General features: G+C 42.9%; 1 protein-coding gene across 10 annotated transcripts in view; it reads right to left on the bottom strand.

Moving 5' to 3' along the window:
- LOC138747396 (inactive rhomboid protein 1-like) overlaps positions 1-17,410 on the bottom strand; it is a 297,832-nt gene that overhangs the window by 251,435 nt on the left and 28,987 nt on the right. For 8 of the 10 annotated variants that reach the window (XM_069906559.1, XM_069906556.1, XM_069906554.1 and 5 more), the window contains exon 2: positions 80-138. The exons of the other annotated variants lie outside the window; for them this stretch is intronic. The gene's annotated coding sequence lies outside the window, so the exon portion shown is untranslated. The remainder of the gene's footprint in view (positions 1-79; positions 139-17,410) is intronic. 10 annotated transcript variants of the gene reach the window in all.

Here is a 17,410-nt window from a genome sequence, read left to right as displayed (position 1 = left end):
GGAGTAGGTCAGCACAAAAGAGTGGACTGAAGGCCCTGCACTGTGTTGGAATGTTCCACGTTTTAAGTCGTGCACTAACCTTGGGCACCACAGGCTAGCCAGTGCAATCAAGAACTCTTGCCAATCACAACTGTTGCTCTGCAGAACAAAAAAGGTTTTAATTCAACCCAAGCAACAAGGAAACCACTAATTAGAGAAAAGCACACATGAATAAAATGAACAAAGGGAAAATTAGTATTTTTCTTTTCAATTTTTTTTATTGGAATTGAAGTTCCACATTGACTAAATATATATTCTTATTTACTGTGTTTTTCAAAAAATAGTACATTACACTTAGATATATCAGTTCATCCAAGGTACCCCACTTTCTCAATTAAGCAAATTATATTTCAATAATATTATAAAATAGATCTAAACCCACCAAAAATGAATGTTAAAAATTAATATTTTTAAACCGATCAAGGGCAAATCTCCTACATGTGGAGCATCCAGTAGATGCTCAGATTTTCAATACAAATTCAACGCATTTCTCCTGCAGTTTACCCCCCCCCCCCTCTCAGTCAACACATCAACTCCACACAGCTCAGTCAAAGGCCATGGTCAATTGAAGATTCCATCTTAGCTGGGTGAAGAGGATCGGGTTGCACCGCCACTTCCCAGCTGCTGCCCATAGCAGTGATCGCAGCCACCTCCATGGATGCTCAACACTTCGGAGACGCATGCCTGCCTTTTGTGGTTTAGGTGGGGCACCTTGTTGCCAGGGACAGCCAATAGAATGGATTAAATAGGAAATGAACAGCTGTAAAGCTGTCAGGGCACCTCTGTATAGCATTCTCACAATTTAATAAAAAGGTCCAATTCCCCTCCTGCACTTGTGAAACCTGGCATGTGCCCAATAGCAACAAAAATGGAATGTGATCTCTACTAACTATTTGGATGAGTTTCTTTCTGTTAATACCATGGAGGAATGCTATTCACTTTCAGGGATGTTGTTTCTAGCATTACGTCCACTTATAAACGCTTCCCAAAGATCTCTCAAGCATTTAAGCTGTTCCGAACAGCTGAAGCGATTGTCTCCTAAATGCTGCACCTGACGAGGGATATTGGACTGTTTACTCCTTTTGTGGTATGAACTGTGACATTTATTCCCATTTCATTTTGGGGGAAAAAAGCCTGATTTGACCACCTCCCAGGTTGTTAGAGACCAGTTACATCTGCACCATCTTCTATTTACTTCAGGGTTGCATTATTCATTTTCTTGCATTGCTAAATTCAGGGCACGGTGGCATTTGAAGTAGCGTCCTGGTGAAAGGCAGGGGGAGTTTAAACCTATTTGTAGCAGTACACCGACCGGGATGGTCTGAGGGAAGCAGTGGAAGAGAAAAGAGTCAAAGGTGCTGGGACAACTCCTCTGTCCTTAAAGGGGAAATGCTGCTTGGATGTCGGCCATCATTTCCTGAACACTCATAACGCTAATCCGCTGGTATTGTCCATGTGAATTTCAGTATGCTTGCTGTATTACTTTTGTTAATGTGAATATCTTCAACTTGCTTGGAGAATGAAAAAGGTCAACAAACCCTCAAGATTTAGCTTGCCTAAATGAGGTAGAGATGGCTGGGGTTCAAACAACAGAAGTCCATCAGCAAAGACGCAAATTGGAATTGTGCATGGCACCCAGCTAAGTAGCGAGGAAGGTTGTGGAGATCAGAGGAGTGCAAGCCACAAAAAGGTTTCCTTCCGGCCTCAGCCACAGTGATCCTGACTCAAATGGAAACTGCACACAGAAAATAAGCAACTGCATTGTTCAAATTTGGCAAAATCTTCAAAATACCTAAAGAAAACCTGGGAAACAGAGCCACAGAAAGAGAATAGAGAGGCAGCTCAAAAGTCTTATTGAACAAGTTTAATGAAGATCTCCAAGTAGCAGGAATAGGGAAGCAAGTCTTTAGTTAACAAGTATAAAAATAATCCTGTACATGATTGTAGAATTAGAGAATTTATATAAACCATCCAGGAGTGGAAATATTAATGCGAGCAGATAGAGGCACTGATTAGACCAGTGATTCTCAATCTATTCTTCTCCACCCCCCCTCACATACCACCTTCAGTAATCCCTTTCTAATCACAGAGCACATCTCGTATCCTATGCAATGGGTGCTGTGGTTAGTAAGGGATTACTGAAGGAGGTATGCAAGTGGAAAAGAGCCACTGATTTAGACAGTTAATGGAGCACAACTGATCATGATCTACATATAAACCTGTCCATCAGAAACCTCCTACCCCCATCTCTGGGAAGTCTCCAGCTCCCCAGAACCACCTCTGAATCGAAAACAGAATGGAAGTCGTATTGCCTTCTAGTCGACAGCACAATACTACAACTATTCACCAAGCAGGACAACATGGAGGATCATGAAATGGAGAATGCATTTTAAAAATCAAGAGATTATGCGGAGTCTTTTGAAGAGCATTGAGGTGGCCAAATCACAAATTCAATGGTTATTGAAAGGGAGATTGCTGGGTCTTTCCTGATAATCTCTGCACCCTCACTAGCAATAGGCAAGGTTCCAGAGAACTGTAGAGTAGCCAATGTTGTTCCTATGTTCAAGGGAAATGGGAATAATTCAGAAAATTTATAAACCAGTGAGCCCAACATCAATGGAAGGGATATTACTGGAGAGGATACCTTATGATAGGATTTGCTCACATTTAGAAAATAAGTATGGCTTTATGCAGGTCAGGACAGGTCTGAAGATTGATTTTTTTTTTTTTTTTTAAGTGGTACAGGTGGTTCAGGGCAAGGTAGTAGATCCACTTGGACTTTAAAGCAATTGATGAGTTTCCTTTCGATGGGTGGATTCAGAAGGTTAAAACACATGGGATCCAAAGTGAATTGATGGAATTCCCATGGCTTGCCATGGAAATCAAAGGGGTAGAGTGGAAGGGTGCAATTCTGGCGAGAGGTCCATGACCAGTGGTATTCCACAGGGACCAGTTCTGGGAATCCCACTGTTCGTGATAAATGCAGATAATCTGAATGAAAAGTAGGTGGGTGACTTTGAAAGTTTGCATAACAAAGATTGGTGGAGTTGTGGACAATTCAGAGGGTCATCAAATATTATAACAGGATCCAAATCAGTTCCACTTATGGGCAGGGGAATGGCAGATGGAGATTAATCTGGACAAGTGCAAGGTGTTACAATTTGAGATCTCAAATGAAAAGGGTATTGTCAAACTATGTTAGCATTAATGTCAGGCTCTCTGCATAAAATTTCTTCCATCAGTATACAGTAGGGCTCTTAAAAGCACCAATGTGCAGAGGGATCTGGGGGTCAAGGTCCATAGCACCTTGAGAATGGCCATGCAAGAAGATCAGGTGATGGCAGCAGCATTTGGCATGCTTGCCTTCGTGGGTTGGGGCACCATGTACAAGTCTCAGGTTCCAGCTACGTAAACTTTTGCTTACGCCACTTGTGAAGTATGATGTACAATTCTGGTTGCCCCTTTAGGGAAGGATGTGGAGGCTTTAGAAAGGCTACAGAAGAGATTTACTCAGATGCTGCCTGGATTAGAGGATATGAGCTATGTAAGAAGTAGGGCAAACTGCTCTGGAGGGGAGATCTCCTTGAAGTCTATAAAATTGAGAGGCATTGAGAAGGTGGAGAGTCAGAATATTTTTCTCAGTCTAAAAGTGTCACATACCAGAGGACATGCATTTAAAGTGGGGAAAGGTAGTTTAAATGAAATGTGTGGGGCAAATTTCTTTTTTTAAAAACACAAGTGCTTCAAACAGCTGCCGGGGTAGTGGTGGAAGCAGATACAATCATAGAATTTAAGAGGCTTTGAGAGGGACATGAATATAATGGGAATACAAGGATATATATCACATGTAAGCAGCAGTGATTTAGTTTAATTTGGTCATCGTGTTTGGTGTAGACATCATGGGCCAAAGGGTCTGTTCCATGTTTAATGAGCATGTGCAACTCAAGCTTGAAAACCTCTGACAGAAGTGACCAGAATGGATTCTAAGTGCTACACACATGTAACTATCTTCCACCCCTCAGTCTTCCTGCAGAAATGTGTTTTTATTCTGCAAACCTGCCACAGTTCCTTCAAAGTTAACTTTGCTGCTTGCTGCAAATCTCGCCTCACCCCAGCTCCAACGTATGGGCTGATTCAGTGTTGTTCGATAAATATTCTTCTGAACAACTTAGATCAAAATGCACCATTCACTCTGGCTGTAGTCCCAATTATTGCAAAACTTGTCTGAATAGATAAAATTGAGTCGTTAAAATTATCAAAGTGACCATGAAGGTTGAGTAAATCAACATTAATGTTAGCTGTTAAGGTGTTCAAAGGTAAAAGGAACAAATGGTATTAGGACCTCAGGCAAGGATATTTCTTTAAATCCTGTACACAAATCCAACTACATGAATTGTCAGAGATTTAAACAAAGACAATAAGAATAGATTATATTAGTTCAAGAACAAGATTATGGAATGCGAGGCATGGGTTTAGGAATTTTACTTGGGCAGAAGATGGACTGGACAAAACAAAAATCACCACAAATGAGCCTTGTGGATAAAATTTGACATTGTCGCAAAGAAATATTAAAGTGGACACCCAAAAGATTCAACAATACAACAGTTGATATGGTTCACAATGTGAAAAATTTTAAAAAATTAAAAAACAATACAACAGTTCAACAAATCTATTCCTAGCTCTGTCACAGCCAGCAACTCTCCGAGAGGCAGAGAAAGAGTTTCAGGGATGTGCTCCTTTACTGGGAATTCCTGGCCCATCCCCATGCAGATTGGAGCAGCAGCATCCAGGGTGGCAAAGTGCACACTAGAAACCCCAGGGGGAAAACCCAGCAGGATCATCCCACCCACCCCACCAGGCAGCACCTCCATGAGCAAATCCATGATTCCCACCTCAGGGAAGAAGTCCTTGATTCGTAAGTGATGACTCTAGAGAAGTAGCAAGGGCCTAATGCAAGGCGTGACAAAGGTACCAATTACTTCACGTCAATTAGTTTTAACTAGGGAAGCGTACTTTGCCAAAAGCAACAGTAAACAAGGAAGTGGTCAGGATGGAGCAAGATCAAACTAGTTGCAAGCTTTAAATAATAATCTTCATTACACAGACTAGATCCTGGTTTAGGTGCAAGAACAGGAACTGAAGAGATGGTGGATGAAATTTTCCGACGTTCAGATACATTGATGGGGCCAGAGGGCAAGATTTCTTGGTACACCTTGGACAGTGGGGGAAAATGTGACTATAGGTGCTATTCTGGCTAGAGGTCTCTGAATTAACTGGGACAGGGTCCAGTGGAGAAGGAAAACTGTCCCAACGCCAGAATCAATTGACGTCATTTCACGCCGGGGATGAACTGCTTTTACCTCTACTCATATCCCCGCCATTTGCTAATGACGGCACGCTGATAAAACCAGCGGAAAAGGGATGGCAGAAAGTCACCAATTTCCAGTTGAAGGTGGAACACTATGATCCCCCGGGGATGAGCGAGTTCAGTGGAAAAGCAATTTGTGTCCCAGTTAAGGGTGGCTCAGTGGTAATGGCACAAAGGGGCTTCCTAACCTGGGACACTGCGCGGCCAATTAACTGGGATGTCAGTGGGAAAAGGGGCTTTTGACAAGAATGGTTGATAAAGAGAAGACCAATGTGGTTTTGTAAAAGGAAATTCTAACCCAATAAACTTGCCAGTGGACCGAGAGAACCGCAGATCGGTCCCTTATTAACACATCACGTAACAAAAGAGAAGATAAAATCTGCAGTTGTGACTCAGAGAATAAGCCAAGAATTTATACAAAAAATAAGTGTCCAATCGCTGAGATATCAATTGCTGGGGAATAACTATTAAGAGTGACTAACTAAACAAATGACTTTTTCTCCCTCAGTAAATAACCAAGCAAGGATATTAGCATCACTGCAAGGCCCAATGAAAATAGTTGAAGACTAATGTGCTCACTGACCGAGGTATGGAAACAGATTCAGCGGTAACTTTCAACAGCAAAAATCCAATAACTAGTTACTGAAATACTTGCACTAGTAGTGCAAGTGAATAGTGTGTCTTTTCCTTAAAAAGACGCAGCACCAACTCAGTGAGCTCAACGCCCCTTAATTTTTGTTTAGGCATCCAGCACATTAACAGGCCCTTCCTGTCCACAAGTCTGTGCTGCCCAATTACATCGAATTGTCCTCAACCTGGGTATATTTTGAAGGATGGAAGGAAACCGGAGTGCCTGGAGGAAACCCATGCAAACAGGGAGAATATACAAACTCCTTACAGACAGTGCCAGATCTGTTCCCAGGTCACCGGCACTGTAACAGGATTGCACCAACTGCTAAGCGAACCGTGCTGTCCTAAAATAAAATCTACACGATCCCATGTACTACTTTCTTTTTAAAAAAAGCACTTACATTTGCAGTTCTCTAAACTGATAATCTTACTTGTGGCTGTTCACTTCTTGAAAAGTATGTACTTTCACAAGGGCCAGAGGACTAATTCAGTCCCAGCAAGTAGAACTGCATCTGAGGAAATTTATAATTTGATATTTCCCAACATTTATCCCCTTGTCAAAATTGATTTTGTATCCCATTCTACAAAAGCCACAGCAGTGATTTCTTCCCACATCCGAAAAGTACGGTTACACAGAAGACTGATAAGTCTTTCTGCACATCAAACCCATAGCAATATTTTTGCCCATCTATACAAATCTCATTTGCCTGCACGAGGACCACATCCTTCTAAGCTTTATCTTGCCTTCAGGACAGACCCTGTGCATGCATCCATTCCCCCCCACCCCATCACTATTCCAAAGTACATCTCGTGAAAGAATGGAGACAGGATGAGGAAGGAGAGAGGGCGACAAAAAGGTGAAACCAACAGAGGAGGATGACAGGCAAGGCAGGACAGTAAAGAAAAATAAAGAATTAATGCGATCCATACTAAACCACAATTCCAGTCCATTTAAACTAATTGGTGGCCCTGGCCCCAGAATCTTACACCACTAGCACTGAAACAAAACTTGTAGGTACAGTTTTGTTTCAATTTGTATCAGTTCATGCATGAGCCTTGCTCCTTTCCACTCTTTTCTTATGGGACAAATTCAGATGGAAGCACCAACAGATGCTTCCTCTCTCCTTCGGGCACCCCATACCCACCCATTAGGTTACACAAGAGGATCAAAGTTATACTGCACAATTTAGGAAGGCTCATATAGAAGACTAAAAATATTGAATATCAGGTATTTTTCAATTAACATGCAACATTTCGTTACCAATTTACTTCTGTGCATACTTTATCAGGCTACACTTTTTAAGATTTCAAAACTCTGCCACCATCATTTATCAGATGCAATCTATGTTAAATTAGTTTGTTGTACATTTTCCAAGGAGCACTAACCCTACAAGCTTATTAAGAGTGCAAAAATGTTAATGCATTGAACAAGACTACACACTTTGATTACACAATTATTTGAAGTATGACAAAGACATTCCATTTTTTTTTTTTAAATCCTTTCGAAGGTTATGAACCAAATGTAATTAACCTCTCCCAAACAGCCAAAAGAAGTTTCCCTAGTTATTACAAGAGACAATATTCAACAGGAAGTTATGCTGCTCAAAGAGCTCCTGAGTTTTCCACCACCCCCCCCCCCCCTTACAATAGTCAAACATCTGCTGCACAGATGATTGCTGCCAGATGCAGGGAACCTTGTGTTCTGGCTGTTGGGAACATCCCAGCAATTTGTGGAGTGGCAGATTAAAACAGAGAAGGGGCAGAGAGGTTCCAGAACCATTGCGATAGTGTGCAAATTAAAAGTTGCGGTGCAGAAACCATGCATTTTCCTTTTTAAATTAGCCTTCCTTTCAGAAGAATGAAGGGGGCAACACCAAGCGCAAGTCCTTCCCACCACAGTCATCATGTGTCAAGTTACCAGGCATCAATCATTTTGTCAAACTAAATCTCATTAGTATCCTCAGAAACTTTTTCCTGGAGAGGGGTGGAAATGATGATACTATCGGATGATCACGAGCGAGAAGGTGAACAAAATGCCTGACTACTTAATCCGAGACACTGGGAACACTGTAACAGTCGATTTGTTACACCCAAAGAAAGTGCAGGGACAAGTTAAACAGGCTGGCCTTCTGCATGTTTGGTCCTGGCCTCCAGGTGCCATAGTATCAAACCAATCTGTGTGAAACACGAAAATCTGCAGTTCTGCGAGTAAATGTAGCAGTTCTGCGAGTTTTTACTCGAACCAATCTGTCACTGCCTGCCACGGTTGGGTTTCTAGGAATGTAGCTGCAGGAACCAGATCCAAGGCAATTAACACCAACAAGACTAAGATAGTAATATCGCCGATGGGGGGACATTTTCCAGTGTTAGAGCAGATTACTTCCATGCCAGACCAGGGCTTCTGCTCTAGAGATGATGTTCAATGTTTGGAGGGGTGGGGGCATGTGACTGTTTACAAACTAGTATACTCTCCACCCCTGCACATCCAATTGTGTTTCAAAAATCGCTCATCTTGTGGAGGCTGCCACATTTCCGTGCTGTAGTTGTCATTCTTCCAGCTAAGATGAGTCACATCACTCCCTAACATCCGAGCTAAAGGATTAAACAGGATCACCTAAACCACATTTCAAACAGGTGGTGCTCCTTGACTTACAATGGGGTTATGGTCCGATAAACCCACCGCGAGTAGAAAAATTGTAGGTCGAGAAAGATCCAGTACCACACCTTCCAAACATCATAGCCTAGACTACCTTAAAAGCACTCAGAATACTTACTGTAGCCTATAGCTGGGCAAATTTATCTAAAGCAAAGCACATCTCATCATTAAATGTTGAAAACCTTTTATTCCACACAGGAAAAAAAGAACAACTTTTAATCATAAAATAGCATTAACCATTGTACCTTCAAAAAAAATCTATTGTAAGTAGAGCAGCACCTGTAGAAAGATCATTTTACCCCCTCAAATCTGTGCCAGTTTACAGAGCAAAACCCTGCCCCCCCCCCCCCTATCTATTCGCATTGTAGTCAAGTCACTTGACTGAGTGCTTCTGGTACCACGTAACCCAGTACTACCTGTCGGGTGGTCATGGACTGAACTGGCTCCCCCACCAGGCTTACCTGGTGCTGAGGGTGGCTAGACCCTCCGCAGGATGAAACACAAGACCTGCCAAAGAGCAGATGAACACTCTCGTAGAGTCAACGGCCACTTGGCGAGAAGCGCAGAAATGGCATCACTTGCATAGAAGCTTGATCTGGCCATTCACTGCAACAGAACTTCTCCCAGCCATCTTGGGCCTCACCATGCTGGCTGAATCCGGGAGGGGATGTTGAGAGGGTGGGTCTGGACTTGTGCAACCCCCTACTCACCTAAATCCATGTACAGCCACAACAGGGTGTACATATCAAACTGACTGAATAAACCATCATCATCCTATGGGATGGATAGCCAGAAGAGAAGATCTATTCACATCAAATCCTCCAACAAAGTCTGCCACTTGCACACTGGAGGCAATTTATAGCAACTAATTAACCTCCCAACCAGCACGTCCTTGGGATGTGGAAGGAAACTGAGCACCTGAGCAAAATCTGCACAAGAAACATCTGGTCCAGCAAGCCTGATCCTCCATTCAATAAGATCATGGCTTGTCTGGCTTTGGACTCGCTCCACCCACATGGCTCCCACCACACCCCCACCCACCATAAACCACAATTCCCTTCTACAAAAATCTCTCAGATATATTTAATGAGGCAGTTTCTGTCGCTTCCAATGGGCAGAGAATTCCAGATACACTTTTCTCTGGGATAGCAGTTCCTACTCATCTCTCCCAAAATCGTGTTTTCCCCCATCCACCCTCATTCCAGTCTCGCTCAACAAGCGGGGGGGAGGGGGGGAACTTCCTGCCTATCTAGTCTCTCCTTTCTCTAGTTGATCGACCTCATTTTTTTTTTATATAAATGCTCCGATGAAGATCTCCTCATTCTTGCAAATTCCAGCGAGTTCACAGGAAGAGCATGCAAGCTCCACACAGACAGCACCAGAGGTCAGAATTTAACCAGGGCTGTTGGGCTTGAGGCAGTGGTTCTCCCAGTTGTTCTCCTGCAGTTGGATTATTGGCCAATGGGAGCTTGGGAGGGGGGCTGCATTTTCAGACCTTGACGTCAGATGAATTGTGCACAGACAACTTGGACAAGTATGGTTTTTAGACTGCAATGTCAGGAAAATCGTGGAGAAAAAAATGAACATGATTACTGCCCGTGTGGTCGTTCACACTGGGTGCCTTTTAAGACTGCAAGCCTCTGAGTGCAACGGTGCCGGGGTAGGGGGGTTGGACGGGGAGTGGATGACTGTCAACAAATTTTTCCTGGTACGATTTACACTGCAGGCTCCCTCCAAAATGTTGTAGGGGGTCCTGCAGGATAAATCGTGGGGCAGGAATTGATTCAAAAATTCCTGCACATTCCTTTTTAAGACTGCCCCATGTGGCGGCAATATTCCTCTATTGCGCCTTTACATGTCTGCAGTCTAAAAACTATTAAAAAAGTGTAGAGGTCACCCTCTCATTCCTCCACTTATCTTTTCACTACAGCACTAAGGGCAAGAAACACAGAATAAGGACTGTTCGGTTTGTTGCACACAAATTTCAACGCCAGCCCTCCTCTGGATCAGTGATCTCACTCCTGCACAGAAACGTTCTCTGTGCGGCACTGATTAACATAACATCAACATGTGGGGCTAATATCCAGGATCAATGGGTGGCCCTTGCTGTTCAGTAACTCTTCATTTTCCAAGTTACCTCAAATGCAAAGAACAGACTACTGCAGAATTAAAGCTGGAACGATCGCTACAGCCAAGTAATGAGCAGTAAACTACACGATGTCGTCAAATGCAAATTCCTGAGCTTCCAGAGTGATCAGCTCTACATTCTCATCGGTTGAGCAGTGGCACTGATGGAATCAGGAACTGAACTCGCTGTCCAGACAGAGGCAGAACCCTGTGGGTGAGGCAGGTATATTAGAAGCCCGGATAAAACTGCCATACCCCGACGGCACTAACATTGAATAAACCACCTCGCATACTCCTCAGAGATAACTGCCCCAAGGGAACACGTACCTTACACCTGGGAATCATCCACACAACTACTGGAGGAAGGAGTGGATTTCTTCCTGAAGCAATGACAGGCAACCAGTGGCAGTCATATTCCTGGAGTGCAGCGACAGCCACATTCCCGAAATCGCACTGCCTTCGGCCCCTTGGCCAAAGGCACCAGAATGAAATCCTCACTCTGAATAGAGAACAGCTATGCATTAGTGGGCAACAAAACACGAGACAGTGCAAACATTTCCAGTGACAGCCTGGAAGTCACCCAATGCATTTTTTTTTTATAAATCGAAACCAAAGTCACCTTGCTGATCACTGACAAATGCTTTCTTCCACTTGCTCCAAGGTTGCTTTAATTGCTGGAGCAAAGGGCACATTAAACAGAAAACATCCCTCATTGGTTCAGGTGGGTGAATGACCTTGAGAACAACCCCCCCCCCCCATCCCCCACCCCTGCAGAACCAACATCCCAACAACAAAAAAAGCCTCATATGTATTCATGAGGGCACAAGTGTTTCAGGCTAATGATTCTTAATTGGGACTCAGTGATATCAGACTAATCCATGATTCTCTACCTTATCCTCTGCCAAAGGTGCTCTGTTAGTAAGGGATGATTTAAGGTGATATGTGAATGGAAATAAAAGGTTGAGAACCACTGGACTAACCAGTGTTCTTGTGACTGGGATCACAGGCAAGACAGATTTAAGGAAGTGGTCTGCAAATTTTGTTCAAGTATTTTGGTGGATGGGATGGGTTTTTTTTAATATTTGGTTTGCAGTCACAATCGGTTGGGTGCAATCATGGTCTCCAGTGCTTTCTGTGTGGAGTTTGCAGATGCTCCCCTCGACTGTGTGGACAGGTATTCCAGTTTCTTCCCACATCCTAAAGAGGTGCAAGTTAATTGGCCATAATAAACTGCCCCTCACGTGCAGGGGCAATGGTGAATATGGACAGAATGCAAAGAATAATGGGATTATGTAGGATGAAAGTGATGGACTGATGGGCACCATTTCCATGCTGTCTCTCTGTAACTAACTTTTCGACAACACATATCGCTTAGTGTTCCCTTTGTTCAAACATTTGCATCGCCACAGCAGAAGCCAGAAATGCCCAGTAGTTGACAACCCATTAACCAGCTAATGCTGAACAGCTCAACAGTATGGAGTCAAGAAAGGTAAGTAAACCAAAGCATTAAAGTGTCAGTGCTAAATACGACACAAGCACAGGACCAACCTTCACAATTTGCCTACTCTACGAAGTCACAATGATTTAGTACAGCCAAACCTTCATTCATATGGCATCCTCACCCCACACTGGACACCATTTTGGAAGTGCATCAACACACAACAAATGTGTATTTTGGAACCGAATTAGATTTCCACGTTTCCTCCCCAGTTTTATAAATTTATATGTACAGCTTAGTAACAGGCCATTCAGCCCACAAGTCCGTGCCACTCAATTACATCCAACTAACCTCTATATTTTGAACTGTGGGAGGAGACCAGAGCACCCAGGGAGACCCACGCAGACACAGGGAGATTGTACAAACTCCTTGCAGACAGCGCAGTCCCGGACGGACACTGTAACAGTGTCGTGCTATCTATGCTTGTGGCAATAGGTACCCAAGTCCAATGAAAGCCTGCAGACACTATGGTTGAAGTCGAAACACAACAGTGGAGAAACTCAGCAGGTCAAACAGTGTCTTTTGTATTGCAAAGATAAATAACTGACGCTTCAGGGTTGAGCCCTTCAAGGTGAATGATTGAAGACACCATCATGGGGATTTGGCACCTGATCCAAAAGCCACTTGCAATGACCAGTGTCTACAGAGTCTAGAAAATAAAGCCCTTGATGAAGGGCTCAAGACCAAAATGTCGGTTATGTATCTTTATCTTTGCTATATAAAGGACACTGACCTGCTGAGTTCTCCAGCATTGAGTTTTTACTCCAACAGCTCAAACAAGCTTGCTTGTTAGCAACATCTTAAAAAGACTTCATGTGAGGTACTATGACATGGTGCAAGACCTTCAACTCTCGTGGCAAGCTGCTGCTTCATAGAACCTCTTCTCCGCTTTCCCTCCCTTTTACTGCCACAAATAAATCAATGGGCTGCCCATAGCCAGCCTGTGACACAGTGGTCAAAAGAAGACCAAGGACTGACTTCAGTCAAATATTTTAAAGTTCACCTATTAAAGCTTCCTAATCACGACTTAAACTCCACACCCAGACAGCTCGAGCAGAAGCAGTGCCAAAACTTGTTGTCACTCATTCCAGCCATTTCCTGGGGTTTTGCCAATAATTCATATCTTGCGCTTTCCAACTAACTCATGACTGGATCTTTGTATGGCTGAAGACAACATCAAGGGAATTTGGCATCTGATCCAAAAGCCACTTGCAATGATCAATGTGCACAGAGCCCAGAAAACGCAGTGGGATCTGCTGAACAGACAGAACTGCTGAATGAAGCCAGATCACCAGAAGCTTTTGATGCAAGCCCACTTTCTTATTTTTTGTAATCATCTATTATGTTTAATATATTTAACAATCAAACCAAATGCAGATCAAGAGACCCTCCCCCATACAATTCCTATTAAATAAAGAAAAAGAAACCAAAAAAAGCCTCTCATTGTCAGTGCGTATAGTAGAACGTGGAGACACAATACCACAGTGTTAAAATCTTTAGAGGTCTACAGGTTAGCCAGTAGCAATCATAACCCTATATTGGTGCCAGTGAGATACCTAGATGCTCTAAATAAGGATGCCAGATTTTTAGGAAGGTGTTTATATCACTCCCGGACATGATATGAGACCTTTTCAAGCAGGACACAGCTATTCATCTCCAAAGACCACCTGCCCATGAGCAGATGGGAGTCAGACTTCCATGTTACTGGTGTGAACTTCCTGGCCACACACAAGGCAATTTTGTGAATTTAATTTGAGAATTAGTGAAGTTCCCCAGAAGACAAAGATCTACTGGGAAGGATCAAGCCCACTTTCATCCAAACTGAAGAGGGCCAATTAAAGGAACACTTCTGTCTCTTGTATGGATTTCAAAGTCCCAATGCAGATGCCTATCTTAATGGCCAGTCGTGAATATGTGCTGACTAAGTTGCAACAATGTGAAGAAAAACAAATTAATTTTCCCAAATCCATCTCTTTCCAACAAAATTGGTACAAAGCATTTATCAATTTGAAAGCAGGCCAATTGCACTGCTTTCCCTAATGCAGTCACCTTCACACACAAGTATTTTCTCATACTTCGATTAGGGGCTCCCCTTCGTGCTGCACTCCCCTCCCTCCTCTACCTATTATCTCCTGACCTGTCACTCCCCCCCCCCCCACTCTTTTATTCTGACACTCACCAGCATTGTCGATTTTGTATCTCTGCCTTTACTACATAAAGGATACTGTTTGACCTGCTGAGTCTCCAGCATTGTGTGCTTTTACTACAACCACAGTATCCACAGAATTCTGTGTTTTACTTCTCAACCCACCAACAGCTCTTCTCAATGCTTTTAATTGGCAAAAAAAAGCACAAATATACACCTTGCAATACAAATATTTCAAAATTTCTTGAATGCAGCAAAATAAATAAAAATCTGCAAAACACTCAGAATTCTGCAAAAAAAATGCATACAGCAGGAAATAGATCAGAGAGAAAATTATCAGTACTCAATCATTTTACAACGCTTACTGGTACTTGATTAAGGTTTCGCACAAATTTTGCTGGAAAGATTGATTTGAGACAATTTGGGGTTTTTTTCATATTTAAATTTGTTCAGCACATTGTGACATTCACGCAATCCAATAGAACAATTGGATAAATGCAGTGGAGTGCAATATTACCAGCAATCAGTTCAACATTTTTCCAAACCAATCATTTTGGGCCCTTCACCACAGGAAGGAACACCAAACTGAAAATGTGCCTGCAAAATGAATAGAAAGAGTATGCTCCAGCATGCCAACTACAAACATTATTTGGTCCAGAAGTCATTATCCATCAGGTAATTTAAAAGACAGTGACTATATTGTACAAATATTTCAGGCATAATAGAGTTAAAATGTCTGAAAAAACAATTAGACTGTAAAATCACAGTTGAAAAATTTAGCAAGCAAGCAACCTTAAATAAGCCTTTGTTTCAAAGTGAAAAGATTCTCCCCCCCCCCCCCCCCCATAAAAAAGGCTTCTCTCAGAAGACGAAACAATCTCGAGTTTTTTTAAAAAACATGCTGTCTTAAGTCCAAAGCAACAGAGACCATTCTGTTGCAGTTCTGTGGATCATGGATCAGGGAAGATGTGACCTTAGCCAATATTTGCAGATACAAGTTTCATACAACAGAACGTGTTCAGAGAGAAGAGAAACCATTTCACTTCACCTGCTGCCATCCAGCTCAGCAGTACTCTTGGCAACACAGTCTATACCCTTCCAAGCTAGTGAATCAGATATGAAATGGCAATGGAAAATAAAAATGAAATTTAAAAAGCCCTCCGACAACTTCAAGCTGCAGGCTTTATATCAAATGAGCCATTGCATTTTGATGTTTATGGACAGGAATCTGGGGCTCCACATGAAAAGCCTTCCAGGCTACCCCAGTTTCAAGGGAGGAAGAAAATGTCCACTCGAACATTTCAGGTGGAGACCAACACGTGGTAGGTACATTGGGTTGCAACTCCCCAGGTTTGGGCCTCTAGCTGCCTCTTTAATTGCAGCACTAAGAGACTGCTACATGGATAATGATCTTTCCAAGTATCCTCGCAGGTGGGTCAAAAATAGCCCAACAATGTGCTTGGAACAGCTGGGGTATTCTTAAGCGTTCATTCCCAAAATAGTCCACAAAGCTTGCAGCTGCAGGAACATACCATGGTGGCACCACAGTTCCACGTGGAAGCCACAACACTTCGATCAGGAACCTGGTTTGACATGAGAGATTGTTCACAATAGGCAACCATTTATCCATAAAGGATCTGTTGGGGGGGGGGAATTAGAAAGATGGCAGATTTAATGCCTAAAAGGTTAAAGGTTTCGGGGATCTTCGCACAGAGAGTGAGGAACAAGTTGCCAACTGAAGGGAATGTGTGGTTTACACACACACACACACACACACACACACACACACACACACACACACACACAACACACACACACACACACACACACACACACACACACACACACACACACACACACACACACACACACACACACACACACACACATCACACACACACACACACACACACACACACACACACACACACACACACACACACACACACACACACACACACAGAGAGAGAGAAAAAAAATGGATTGGTACATGAAATGGAGGCGTTTGGAGGGCGTTGTTCTGGGTACACATCAATGGGATTAAGCAGAATAAGTGTAGTCTAGTTCTCGATGACAATTTCACAGGTGACTGAAAGGTGAAGTTAACAAAGAGCCAAGTTACTATTCAGGTTTGGTAATTGATTGATAAATCCTTCCCAGTTCCCCTCCCGCTATTCCTAATATCTTCACTCTTCCTCATGAAGAGGGACAATCCAGTTTGGCAAACTGATTTTCAGGGCCTGCTCATTACACGTAACAAGCGTTGCTCGTCATCTTATTATAGAGGCTTCCACATCCACATTCGGAGCGGAATCCACCTGCACCTCCTGGGCAGCAGTACCTGTTCAATGACTGCGACTGCCCTGCAATTCAGACCTGGGCTCCAGTCCAGTCCCACTTGTCACAACTCTAGATGCAAATTCTGCCCCTGATCAAAGCTAAAGCCTCACCCCACTCTTCTACAGTTACCAAACCAAACACGGTCTCTGATTCATTAAACAAAGTGTTTTTTTTAATGCAGGAGATTATTGCGAGCACACAAGTTATAAAGCCCCTTGGAGCACGTCAATTCTGAATCGTTCTACACATTCACTCATCGACTTTCCACAATGATTAGAAGGGGACAGACAGCTCAAAGTGGAGCTAATGGTGGACCACATTAACAAATTCCATCAGAGAAAGCATGGGGGGGGGGGGGGGGGGAGTAAATTCATAGATTTTTTTTTAAAAAATCCAACAGACCCAAATTTATCATTCCTAATAATCCATAGTTATTGGAATTTAATAATCTGGCTGGCTTAAGATTGTAAAAGGTGCCCGAACCCTGGATATTGGGCCCTGCATTTTGTTGACAGTAAAAGGAAGGGGAGGAAGTGTTAGCATTTATGCTTTTTTTTTTAAATATAAAACGCAGCCACTTGGTTCCAGGATATTTGCGGCATTTTT

This window comes from Narcine bancroftii, chromosome 12 (assembly GCF_036971445.1).
Source record: "Narcine bancroftii isolate sNarBan1 chromosome 12, sNarBan1.hap1, whole genome shotgun sequence".
NCBI classification, from domain to species: domain Eukaryota; kingdom Metazoa; phylum Chordata; class Chondrichthyes; order Torpediniformes; family Narcinidae; genus Narcine; species Narcine bancroftii.
This window is presented reverse-complemented; position numbering and strand designations above follow the sequence as displayed.